At 41.3% G+C, this 13271-nt stretch overlaps 1 protein-coding gene across 4 annotated transcripts in view; it reads left to right on the top strand.

Moving 5' to 3' along the window:
* Positions 1-240: 240 nt before the first annotated feature.
* Positions 241-13271, top strand: part of smad1 (SMAD family member 1) — a 137646-nt gene continuing 124615 nt past the window's right edge. Inside the window, exons 1-2 of one of the 4 annotated variants that reach the window (XM_078541046.1) lie at positions 244-395; positions 813-868. The gene's annotated coding sequence lies outside the window, so the exon portion shown is untranslated. Of the gene's footprint in view, positions 396-812; positions 1163-13271 lie in introns of all 4 variants that reach the window. The other 3 variants (XM_078541036.1, XM_078541053.1, XM_078541026.1) reach the window with 3 other exon arrangements.

Here is a 13271-nt window from a genome sequence, read left to right as displayed (position 1 = left end):
AATATGAAGAGACTCCGGTAACAATATCCATAAACACAATGATGGCTCGACTCCTTCATGATTTAAATGCATCAGGAAAAGAGTCTTGCAAAAATAACAGTGCTGGGAGTAGGTATAAATAATTAATAAATTAACTCAAAAGAAAGCAATCGTGGGTGAGATTGGAGAAAAGCTGTTGTTGGAGTGAAAGGTGCTGACAGTGGGTGTGTTGAGCGGAGTTTAGGAGCTTGACTCTGTTCAAAGTGATTGGGAAAGTAGTGCGGCTGGTTGGCGGTCTGATACATTGCGCGGTGAGCAGTCGCAGCCTGGCCGACGCCGGGGTTCTGGCGATGATGCGGCTGATGGAAGAGCTGCAGATGGAGCGGGAGGGAGGAGGCCGAGCGGCCGGGGTTCAGGTAAGTCAACAGCACACTTTACTCTGAGTAATATTTAATTCCTCTTCCTCCTTTAGCTTCGGGGTTCTTTGGCATTTCAGCCGAGTGGAGCCGGCGCGGTTTTAAAAGAGTGAAAGTTATCGGCTCTCCCCCCCCCCCCCTCCCCTTAAAAGTACTTTAAGGACAACATGGCGTCACCGGGAAAAGGGGAAAAAAGTGGAGCCAGTCAGCTCGGATCTGGGGCATAAAGTGCATTAACTCCTGGGGAAAGTTCCTGCAAGTTCTTGTTGCCGGTGTCTCCGTTTCTGAGCGCTGCAGCCTCTAGTTGTTGCCGGTATTTTGGGCTTCAGCTCCAGCGCCGTGTGATCCGCTGCGAAAGTTTTTTTTTAAAGTGCAATTTAATCGAAAGGATGCGACTGATCTTTCTTTCCTTCGCAGCCTCGTTCTCTTTAGACGTTGATGGAATAACATTCCCCACTTCAGTTTCCACCGAGGTGAAAATGTTTTAATAAATGCGTGTCCGCCAAACGCTGCCGGGTTACAGGAAGCTTTAAGGATCTTGGACAATTTTCATTTTTTTTTGTGTGTGATGTTTGATTAAGAGTTTGAATGGAGTTTGTGGACGTGATTTATTTTTATCCGACTCTGGTGTAAATCTTGTGAAACCATCTCCTCCATCTTCTTGACTCCTCGATTTCCATTTCGCGGATCGTCACTGGGTGAAATGCAGAAAGTCTCAAAGATGTGCCACGTTTTTTTGTTGTATTAAAACAGGGAGCAGTTTTACGGTAGGATCTTCAAAAAATGCGAGGAGCTTTGCAGTTAAACTTCTGTAAATACTTGGGTTGCGAAAGGAACTTTTAATATAAATTATGCCATGTTGAAATATATTTTAAGTATTTATGTTTTGATACGTTAAAGTGCTAATTGTAAATATATCTGAAGTAAAATACTTTATTGATGCTCCGTAGAGGGAATTGTTTATTTTTGATTTAGTATAGAGAAGGTATCTTGTTTCTAAATTTAGCTGGCTAAGAGAGCTTTTGCCTGGGTCGGCTTTTTTTGTACTTTTAGCTGTGACCTCTTAGATGAATGTGACAGGTACTTGCACATAACTGAAATGACCTGTATGGATTATCATATTTTGGTTACAGTATAACGTGTGCACAGTATGTTTCTTTTATCTGTGCTGGAGCTTTTTTTATACGTGTTGGTGCATTATCTACCATGCATCCTCCTTGGCACTTTGACAGGAATCAGTTCAAGGCAGGGATTGAGTTACCAAAAGGACAAGAAATTTGTCCTTGCATTGGAATTTTTTTATTTTGTTTATGTTCGATGTATTCTCTCACCATTACAAATTTTCCACCGGCATTTTTGTGTTGTCTTCCTGTTGTCAAGAAACCTTTGAAAATGCCCTCATAGGGTCAGAAGTTTTAACTGTTTTTAAACATGCCCTTTTAAATATAAGGCTCATTTTTGTCATTAAGGGCAGACCTTTAAATCTAATCCTAGATTCAGTTAAATATAAACATGTGTATGCAAATGTCACTTCACATTCCTACTACCAATATTGTGTTATTGTTTGTTTAAAAAGAACTTATAAAGATCCTCAATCAGAAAATGAAAAATTAGAGCTTTCCCTTGGAGACCACATTTCCATAAAGTTTTCTGTATTTTATCTTTTCAATTTCAGCTTATGCATTTGTTTCTCTAGAAGAATACTTATGTGAAGTGTATCTGAACTGAGAATGCCTCTTCGATGGCCAAAGCAGGGAATGCAGGAAAAAATTAGTTTTTGCATGCAATTCCTTTCTGTTTTAAAATTGTTTCTACATCTTGCATTGATGCTTATGTAATTATTTGGTGCATGTAAACTTAGGATTATGACAATTGTTGGTTTACCTTTGCATTCAATGGTATTTAAAGGAAGTGTAGGATAAAGTATTTCATTGTCAAAAATGGTGTGTGACTAATTTATATTAAATTGTTGCAAAATAATTTACACATTTGCAGGATTCTCTAAGTGGTATTGGTAATTACACTATTCCTTTACTCTTGAGAGTGGTATTTCAGATAAGTATTTACTTTGTGCATTATTGACATTATAGAATTTTTTTAATGGCAGCATTCTTAGTCAGTAATTTCTGAGGGTGTTTTCCAAATCTGGGGCCCAAGTTATGGGCCAGAATTCAGGACACTCTGAAAATTCTCCCCCCTTGTATTCTAAATGCAAATGTCACTTCACATTCCTACTGCCCTGTATTTCCACTTCCTGGTTTTTGTGTTGTACACCATGCAGCTGGAAGTAGTATAGGTTAGGCTTGTGTGAGGTTTTGCAGAACAAAACAGCCAGTTAGAGGTGGAGTGTGGTGTGGAAGAAAGAAATGAGTCAAATGAGACAAGTTAAGCACTGTTGGTTTCTTATTCTTCATCTCTGCATGGTGCTACTTGTTTGGAAACCTTTATTAAGGCAGGCTGATCAGACTTTGAACAGAAATTTCAGCTTTTTTGGGAAAGGATGAAGTTGCATTATTTCTAGTTAGTTATTGCAGTAGAGGGTAATCCAATATTTGCTACTTACCAAAATCTTACTGAATTTGGTAATTATGATGTCCTCAAAGGGGTGGTGGTTGTGTTACAGTTCACTCAGAGCCTGAGTTGCTGTGGCAACATGCTCTTTTACATGCATGTTGTGGTCTGGAGCTATGGATGGTGATGGTAGAGGCTGCAACGTTCCTTCCATCACGTCTGACCACGAATCTCTCCCGCTCTTACCAGCTGCCATTGGCACTTGCTGGAAGGATTTGTAGCTTGATACTCAGCCTGTTTGACTGCATTATAAATGCACCTTCCTTGGACATCAAGTCCTCAGGTGGGACTTCAATCCTGAGATTCTGGCTCAGAGGCAGGGATGCTACCCACTGCACCAAATGACCTCAGCTCTCAAACACAAATACTTCTGGAGCAAACTTTCGTGGTCAAATGTTGACTAGCTGGGTGTATTTTCAAGTAAATTAATCATGCATGGACTCAAATTTTAACAAATTTATTTTCCCTTACATCATTGTTTTAAACTGAAGCATCCTTCAGTTCTGTATAATGTGTGCACCAGCCTGTCGGATGCAATGGTATTGCATTTTTAAGATTCAGAATTCCACTTGCAGGGGAAGGTATTGCTGTTCTTTTATCGGTTACAGTATTGTCACCAGGAGTTTTAACTGAATCTAATTGAATGGATTTAATTTCTATAGGTTGGGACTCGGTTTTATGTTTGGAGTTGGAGTTGGGGTGTATTCCTGATAGAGCACTTTTACTTTTGATTCATTAGTGATTATAAGGAAGTTTCCCTTGCTGAGCAGTATGGGTCAGCTTGGTTTTTATTAACACAAAACTATTGACCTGTCATTGTGGGACTGTGGGAGCAGCAGCTATGAATTTGTAGTCAGGCGAGATGCTTGAAATATTAAGCCTACGTGCAGGACTTAGTGACTCAATGGGTAAAACACAGTTGGCTGTGGTATTGAGACATACAGATCAGGAAGATTCTGGGTTCAGTTCATGTTTCTACTACAATAGCTTATCCACTACATTTTGGTCTTGTCATGCATAGACTAGTATGGAGAAACAACAGCTAGAGTTACTGCTCTAATCAAGGTCAGTGTGGTTGCTACTGGAAAGTGTGGATTTTGGATGCGAGTGGGGTCAGCTCAGCTGTAACTTTCTTAAATATTGGCAAATCCTGCTGATGTCATTGTCTATGCATTCATGAAGAGTGGATCTTCAAGACAGGTAGTAAATTGGTGCATAGAAGCATTAGATGCTTCTGTGTGGTGTAGTCTTCAAATTTCCACTAAGCTGTTGTAATACTGCATCATCACTCACCACCACCAGCCCCTTCGGCCAAAAGAAGGAAGATGTATTTGATTAGCTGCAGCCTGCTATTGCATAATACGTGGGTCTTTACCCCCTTAAAGTTTTACAGATAACTAATGGACTTGGTAGCTAAGTCACCTTCCTCCTGTTTGCTTGGCTAGGTAAAGAAACGAAAGTGAAAACCATCTAAATGGGGCTGAAATATAGCAGTGAACTTTCCTTCATGATTGAAAAGCATAAATCATTTTTCACAACAGAAATGTACTGCAAGCTTGTCATGAAGCAAACAAAAATGGAGAGAATTTTTGATCTTTCACTGTAACTCTTGTACTGATCTTGAGAGAGTAAAAGTATTGGGAGGAACAGCTGTTGCTACATATTCAAGTAACTCCTTTCATGATCTTGAGGCATTTTACAGCCATTAAAGCATTTTAGAATTACAGTTACTGTTGTAATATAGGAAACCTGGCAGACAATTTTGCACAGCATGCTTCCACAAACAGCAGTGATGATAACCAGCTAAACAGTTTTTAGAAGTTTGACAATTAAGTTTTGAATAGTGGGACCTGCTCTTGTTCAAAATAGTGCCATTGAATATTTTTCCATTTGTTTGAGAGAGGCAGATGGGGCCTTGGTTTGACATCTCATCCAAAAGATGCAGCACTCTCTCAATACTGCATTAACATTTCAACCTAGATTTTGTGCTTAAGCCCCCGGAGTGGGACTTGAACTCATGATCTTCTGACTCGGGAAAGAATGCTATCAACTGAACCATGGCTGACACATGTAGGGTATGGAGCATGGAGTTTTAATCTATTAAATGCATCACTTGCCAGTGGAATAGTAGGTACTGCAGCACATGGTGTGGAACTAAGTCGTATAAACCAGGAAGGTTTCAGCTTTCGTCTTTCAGGTGACCTCGCCTCTGGCCACTGTGAGACACTACAATTGGTTTTAATGTTTGTTTTAAGGAGAAGAATCAACCAGGGTCCCATTCATGATTGTTGGCCATTGCCCTTTGCTGAAAAGTACGTGTGACTGGGTGTTCGTTATTCATAGCTATGATTTTCCAAGTTTAAATAGCCTGATTTCATTCACTCGCAACTTGTATAAGGGAAAAATGCTAAAGGTTGTGAGCATCTGTGGAGCTATATCTCTATAAGACTCAAATTTATTTTGTACCCCCACCTGTGCAGCTTTATTTTTCATAGTGTTGTCCATGCTTTCTACCCTGTTTATACTATGATGTATCTCATGGTGCTTTCACATAAATAAGGTGAAAAACTTGCATCTAGAGTCAAATGCAACTTGAACATGGTGTTTAGGATGGTGGGACTGCAATTTATTTTGTGGCCAAACTATATAAATTTTCAGAGTAGTATTGTAATTTACACTTTGTTAGCCAACGTGAATCTTTTAAAACATAGAGGATGTTGTGGGTTGTAAGTCACAAATCTATTCTGAAAAAAACAGTCAAACAAGTCAGTCTTGCATATGTAGTTTGTTATATATTGTTGCTGTGGATTTGCTTCATTAAGTAATGGCTGAGTTCAGAGACCCCACTACAATGCTATAGGTCAAAGCAATGCATTAGAAAAGACTAATTTTTAGTAGCTGCTAAATTCTCTTCACTTGTTTGAGTTAGAGTTCTCTGCTGAAATGTTCAAACTTCATGAGTCTAGACATGAAAGATGTTTTATAAGCTCCAGAAATAACAGTTGTAATCTATAAATAAGGAACATGCTCTGGAATACTGTGTGCGCTCCCTGTTGGGAAGGTTTTGACTTGTAAAGTTATGAATTGTTTTTGGTGGAATAAAAGTTGAAGACAAATGCTGGTAACCAAGCCGAGCTTAGAATATCCAGCAATGAATGTGTAATGAAAGATCAGTGACTGCCATTACATATTTGTAAAATATTTAAATTGTGTTTAATTTCTATTCTTTTGACAGCTTCAGTGTGTGATTGGATGGATCACTTGCTAACTTTTGTTACCCATTGATTGTCCTTTCTGGTCGTTCTGCAACTTGTGGATTCTTGGCACGATTCCACTTTTCTTGAGATATTTCAGTTGGTCCCTGTGTTGGAAGGTGGTGAGTCTGAGCCCGCATATGGATTTAAGTATAGTCGTAACATACTGCAGTGCAATAGTGAGGAAATGCTGCATTTTGGGATAGCTGTTTTTTTGGATGCGAAAGAAGCCTTGTCTGCCTTTTCAAAGAAACTATTCAAAGATAAGGAGTGAGATGAAATAGCCAGTATTAGGGGGGAGGAAAGTAATTGGGATTTCATAATTGTCATTAGCTACCTAGAAAGAAAATTTCAGTCCGGCACAGATTGCTAGAGTTGAGATGCAGAAGCGCTTGTTTATTGAATCTGAGAGCTTTAATGGACACGCTAGCTACCCTTTATAAATAATGTACATTCTTTGTAAAATGGATTCCCAAGAGCCTGCAGAGAAAGCATCATTATCAGACTCTTCAACCTTCTTTGAAATCCTCAATTGATTTACAGCTCAGAAATTGTGCAAAATGATACTCCAGTCTGCATTAGGTCAGTCAGTGAAAGTCAAGATGTGATCCCATTATCCCAGACATAGTAATTAACCCATTTGATTGGACATAGAATCAAACTGGCATGGCCTTCAGTGTTCTGAGCGGCAAGTGGACAGTAGATTTTATTATTGAGCTATTTTATTGGAATATACTAGCTTAATGGATCTGATACAATAAAAAAATTGCCTTTGACCTGTAAAAATTGACATTGGATTAGCTGACCAGCAAGGTCATGATAATTGTGTTCTTAATATTTGCCTTTGGCATGAAAAACTTTCTCAGTGTTGCACTATTGTCTTTCCTGTTCAAGAGGTTTCACTTATAGACTAGCTCCTGGTCAGTTAAAGGCAAGGAAATATGGTATCTTCATGTACCATTCACTGTACTGTGTACCTATATATTCTGCGTAGTGTAACAAATGTCTAGTAGTGAGTTACAAGGATGTTATTGAGTTGAGCTGTTCTGATGTTGTGAATTGTGAGTGGCTGGTGAACATCAGCAGATCTGCAAGATTGAATTACATTCTTAAACTCACTGCCAGACTTAGTAGGCAGTTGTAAGGCTCTAGTGTCAGTGCAAAGAGGAGGGGACCCCACTGCTTTGCTTTGGAATTACGTTGGTTTCTGATTCTAGATTTACGTGGCATTGGTGCAAAACAAATTATTCTGGGCCAATGTTGCGGTATAAATGCAGCTTTCCATTATATTCTAAGTGTTATACCATATTGACCATAGTAATAGCTATTTTTGATAGAACACAAAAAATAGTTCATTCTCGTTTGTTGATCTTAAATTCCACTGTTAAGGATTTTTTATTGATTAAACAGCATCCTTTGGGTCTTTCCGATTTTGTGGATATAATGTATGAACTCTTGTATAAAACTAGAAATTTTGCTTAGGGTTTTGGGGTTGGAAGTAGGTGGGTCCTCCTATGAGCTAAATACAGTTCACCTTAATTTATCCATCCAGAAGTACCTTACAATCCCTCCCATTGTAGTATCTGCTAGTCTCTTTAAACGTTTCTGGGGTTTTTATCTCCACTGTTTTATCTCAAAGTCTATTCTATGTGTTGACCACTTCTAAGTATTTCCTTATAAATTTGCTTTTTCCTAATTTGAACCTATATTCTCTTGTCCTACTCTTGCAATTTGCTTTGGAGTACTCTTTTGGATTTACCTATTCGCTACCTATGACTCTTTGGAACATGAACACCAGATTAACTGGTTTCCAGATACCTTCCTCATGTTCAGTGACATCCTCCTGATTGCTGGTGCCTCACAAATCTCCTTACTAGCCTCTTTCAGAACTCCGAAGTAGCCTGTTGGTGGTAATTTGATTTTGGAGTCCTTTTGGCTTATTTGGCACTTCCATGTCTTTACACTGAAGTTGTTGAATTTACTTTTGTTATCTTTTGTTTACATAGCATGTTTCTTTAGGAGAGGAGGGAGACAGTTTGCAGTGGGGGAAGCTGAAAGTATAACTGAATAAATTGCAGTGGGATGATGGTGTTTGTCTTTAATCCTTGTATGTGTATGTTGCTGGGTTAGGTGTTAAACTTATTTACACAAGTGCACTGTTCATAGATATAACGTGTTTGGCTGGCTTCTGAGTTGAAAACTTTACTTAATTTGTTGTGGTAGGAATTGTGCAGACTTGATTAAAATTGCTGTTCCATTACAATGATTGAATTGATTGGTAGGCTTTGCCTGATCGAGGAAAAAAAGCAAAATGAAATATGGAAAAGAGGGGTAAAAAGGCACATTAGATGTTCTACTGTAGCATCTATAGCATTTTAAAAACTGGATATTTGTTATTTAGCTTGCTTTGGTAGAGTAAATGCACCTCTGATCATCCTAATGAGACTTGTATGTATTAGGAGATTCTGTCACTGCACCAAGCATACCAATTGTGTGATGGTCACTGATGTGAATGGTATATGATTTACAGGGCTAGGACAAATGCTAACTTTTCTTTTTATATATAAAAAGGCATTTCCTTTGATAATTCTGCTGATTTTCTATCTTCACTGTTTGCAAAATCTGAACTCAATGTTTTACACTGAGGTGGATGATACCACTTTTTAATAATTGTGGTTCTTGTGAACTGTATAACATGAATGAGAATGTATTCTGTCTAGGGCACCCCATCAAGTTGGAAGTCTGTCCAGATATATCATCAACAAATAGTTATATTTGGAAGGGATCTTAACATTGAGAAATAGGAAGACAGTGAAGATAACATTAAATTTACATTTTTTTTGATATTTGATGCATTTGATTCCTAACTAATATACGTGAGATTGTGTTTGTCATGACAATCATAAAGTATACAATTTATTTAGAACATTTTCAGCTAGTCAAATTGCTGTGCTCTATATTTGCCATCTGCTTTGGCACTCAATAGAAGCCATTCTGTACAGCCTAGCTCACCATCATGAACCGATTAATCAGTAAAATATGTAACACAGTACTTTTTTAAAACTCTTATTATCTGATGCCACGGCAAGTGGAGCGTAAGCTGAACTCTTGTCTGCAGCATTACAGTACTATACTTATTTGTTAGAAGTGTGTTTAACAAAAAAGGAAGGATTACTTGGTGAATGTTGCAACCTATCAATTTGGGGACGAGGTATGGTTTCATAGGCAGATATTCACCCCAACTTCAATGCAAATTAAAGGCCACTATGCTGTGCTTTAATTAGGCAAAATTGTGACTCTTCAAATGTCAGGTATAGCTCAAAAAATCTAAATCCGGCTTGTCCAACTTTTTTGCTTTGGGGGCAGGGGGGCACATTTCCATTTTTTCTTCTCCCCTCACTCAAGGGGCCAATTATCAAATTTCGGAAAGATAAGGTTTGGCAAAACTTCAAACTGAATTTCAAAAAAAAGTAATAAGAAAAGAAACAAATGCTGAGCAAAAATAAAGCAATGTCTTAGCAATAAATTAAGTGAAAAAAGTGTAATTATTGACCAGAGTGTATGTGCCAGATCACTCCCAGTCTTGAGGCACTCACTCGCTCATCCCTACGTGGTGGGTGGGGAGGGAGGTTGTGTGTGTTGGGGTGTGTGGGTGGGAGGGGTTGTGTGTTGGGGTGGGATTGTGGGAGGTGCTGGGGTTGTGGGGGTGTGTGTGTGGGAGGGGTTGTGGGGGTGGGGAGCTGGGGTTGGCCCCCACACACACCCCGCGCCCCCCCACACACCCCGCGCCCCCCCACACACCCCGCGCCCCCCCACACACCCCGCGCCCCCCCACACACCCCGCGCCCCCCCACACACCCCGCGCCCCCCCACACACCCCGCGCCCCCCCACACACCCCGCGCCCCCCCACACACCCCGCGCCCCCCCACACACCCCGCGCCCCCCCCCACACACCCCGCGCCCCCCCCCACACACCCCGCGCCCCCCCCACACACCCCGCGCCCCCCACACACCCCGCGCCCCCCACACACCCCGCCCCCCCCACACACCCCGCGCCCCCCCCACACACCCCGCGCCCCCCCCACACACCCCGCGCCCCCCCCACACACCCCGCGCCCCCCCCACACACCCCGCGCCCCCCACACACCCCGCGCCCCCCCCACACACCCCGCGCCCCCCCCACACACCCCGCGCCCCCCCCACACACCCCGCGCCCCCCCCACACACCCCGCGCCCCCCCCACACACCCCGCGCCCCCCCCACACACCCCGCGCCCCCCCCACACACCCCGCGCCCCCCCCCACACACCCCGCGCCCCCCCCCACACACCCCACCATCGCCCTCCCACGCATGCGTGCGCCCACACCCAGGCACACTCATGCGCACGCCCACTTCCCAACTTCTCCCCACTAGACCCGGCAAGCGCACCCACCCGCCCCAGCCCGTGCCCTGCTTGCCCTCACCTGTGGTGGTGTGTTGACTTTTTACTTAAACTGTATGTGCTGGTTGCTTCCCAATATATAAAAATAGGGATAAAAGCAAAATACTGCGGATGCTGGAAATCTGAAACAAAAATAAAATTGGCTGCAAAAACTCAGCATCTCTGACAGCATCTGCGGAGAGGAACACAGTTGACATTTCGAGTCTGTATGACTTCATCAGAACTAAGGAAATAGAGAAATGAGGTGAAATATAAGCTGGTAGAGGGGGGTGGGACAGGTAGAGCTCGATAGAAGGCCAGTGATAGGTGGAGGCAAAGAAGAGATTGCCAAAGATGTCATAGACAAAAGGACAAAGGGGTGTTGACGGTGGTGATATTATCTAAGGAATGTGCTGATGGGGACATTAAGGGTAGCAAGCAGGACAAGCAAGTGGCAGCTGGCCCTAGTGGAGGTGGGGTGGGGGGAGGGGATCGAAATGGGCTAAAAGGTGGAGATAAAACAATAGATCAAAATAAATTTAAAAATAGGTGGGAAAAGAAAAATATATTAAAAAGTTGTAAATTATTGAAAAAAGGGGGATCAGAGAGGGGGTGGGGATGGAGGAGAGAGCTCATGATCTGAAGTTGTTGAATCAATATCAAATCCGGAAGGCTGTAAAGTGCCTAGTCGGAAGATGAGGTGCTGTTCCTCCAGTTTGCGTTGAGCTTCACTGGAACTTTGCAGCAGGCCAAGGACGGACATGTGGGCATGAGAGCAGGGTGATGTGTTGAAATGGCAAGCGACAGGGAGGTCTGGGTCATGCTTGCGGACAGACCGAAGGTGTTCCTGTCTGCGTTTGGTCTCTCCAATGTAGAGGAAACCGCATGGGGAGCAGCGAATGCAGTAGACTAAATTGAGGGAAGTGCAAGTGAAGTGCTGCTTCACTTGAAAGGAGTGTTTGGGGCCTTGGACGGTGAGGAGGGAGGAAGTAAAGGCGCAGGTGTTGCACCTTCTGCGGTTGCATGGGAAGGTGCCGTGGGAGGAGGTTGAGGTGTAGGGGGTGATGGAAAAGTAGGGATTCTGATGGTGAAGTGCTGCACGTAGCTAGCAAATTTACCTTTTTAATGTGATCATCCACACTGAAGTGTGTCTCCCCCTCACTCAAGTAATAGATGCGGCAACCTCCACTTTTACTTCTGTTTAACCCAAGGGTCACCTGAGATGATGTTGTGTTAGGTCCAGGATGGATGCAGGTGAAGGGTGCTCATTTCAATTGCCAAAAAAGATCTTCTGGGTAGCTGAGTTAATGTATTTTGATATGCGATTCGGCTCTGCATTTCACCTTCGTGTACACCACTAAGAGTTAAACCGATATTAATTTTCCGAGCTTCTGCTTCTACTGCATGGTCAGATTTAACCTGACCTTTATGAAATTAGGTGTTGTTGATTTACTAAGGGGATGCTTGAACTTCTTGGGGATTGAAAATCATTTGATTTCTAAGCAAAGCATTTATTTTAGTGCGCATTTCAGTTTTTGATAGTGAAGCATATAATTTTGTGCTAAGCCTTCTTAATCTTTTTCTGACTATTTGTTTTCCCTTTGCATGTTCCTTGGAAATGCATGAGGCCTAATTGAACTTCAAAATTGACTCTGTCAGACAATGGGGCCTAAATTTCAGAAATTTGTTAGAAAACATTAATTGCTTTATGTAATTTACACTTAAAATTATGCATAAATTGAGTTTCCACTATCTTTAACACTGATTTTAAAACATTATGCTGTAAGTTGGCCCTGCCAACAAAACTGCCTATGCCCCCAAGTGGAAAAAATGAGCATGGTGAGTTTCCGGTGATGTGACCATTCAAGTCAAATTAAACATTTACTTTGGGTTTAAAGTTGCTCGTAAGCATGTTTTAAAAGTTTTAAAATATTAATTACCCTGCAGTGTTGAAGCCAGTAAATTATTCAGTATAGTTTTAATTATTGTCAGTAATTTTACAATAAAGTTACTAACTGGTGGGCTAGACATTCATTAAAATCCTTACCTTTACGTGATAATAAAACTACAAGTTACCACTCTTTAGTATATCAAGGAATAAATTTACTACCGGGGGAAAAAACCAACTGTGTTGCCCAGTTACGTTGGTTCATGGAAGATTTTATATTTGTGACTATGCAAATAAGTTTGGATGGCAAGTTGAACTGTAATTTCACTTTGAAATTTGTGCTTAGATTGTTGATCACATCCAAAGCGGAAATGCTACCCTGTGGTTTCTAACATTTTGTTTGCTTAGAAATGCTCAAATGCTGGTTTTTTTCTCCTTGGCCATGTTCACAATTCTCAGGCCAATAAGGTTAAAATAATGTGTGATTTTAAACTTCATATTGATTGGGCAAATCAGATTGACAAAAGTAGCTTGGAAGATGATGTCATAGTGTATTTCGGATAATTTCTTAGAGCAGCACGTTTGACTGTCAACCAAAGAGGCTATATTAGACCTGGTAATGTGCAATGATACAGGATTAATTAATGACCTCATAATAAAGGAGCCTTTAGGTAACAGTGACCATAACATGATAGAAATCTACATTCAGTTTGAGGATGAAAAGTGTTTGTCTAAGACTAGA

Source organism: Cetorhinus maximus, chromosome 1 (genome assembly GCF_964194155.1).
Source record: "Cetorhinus maximus chromosome 1, sCetMax3.hap1.1, whole genome shotgun sequence".
Classification (NCBI taxonomy): domain Eukaryota; kingdom Metazoa; phylum Chordata; class Chondrichthyes; order Lamniformes; family Cetorhinidae; genus Cetorhinus; species Cetorhinus maximus.
This window is presented reverse-complemented; position numbering and strand designations above follow the sequence as displayed.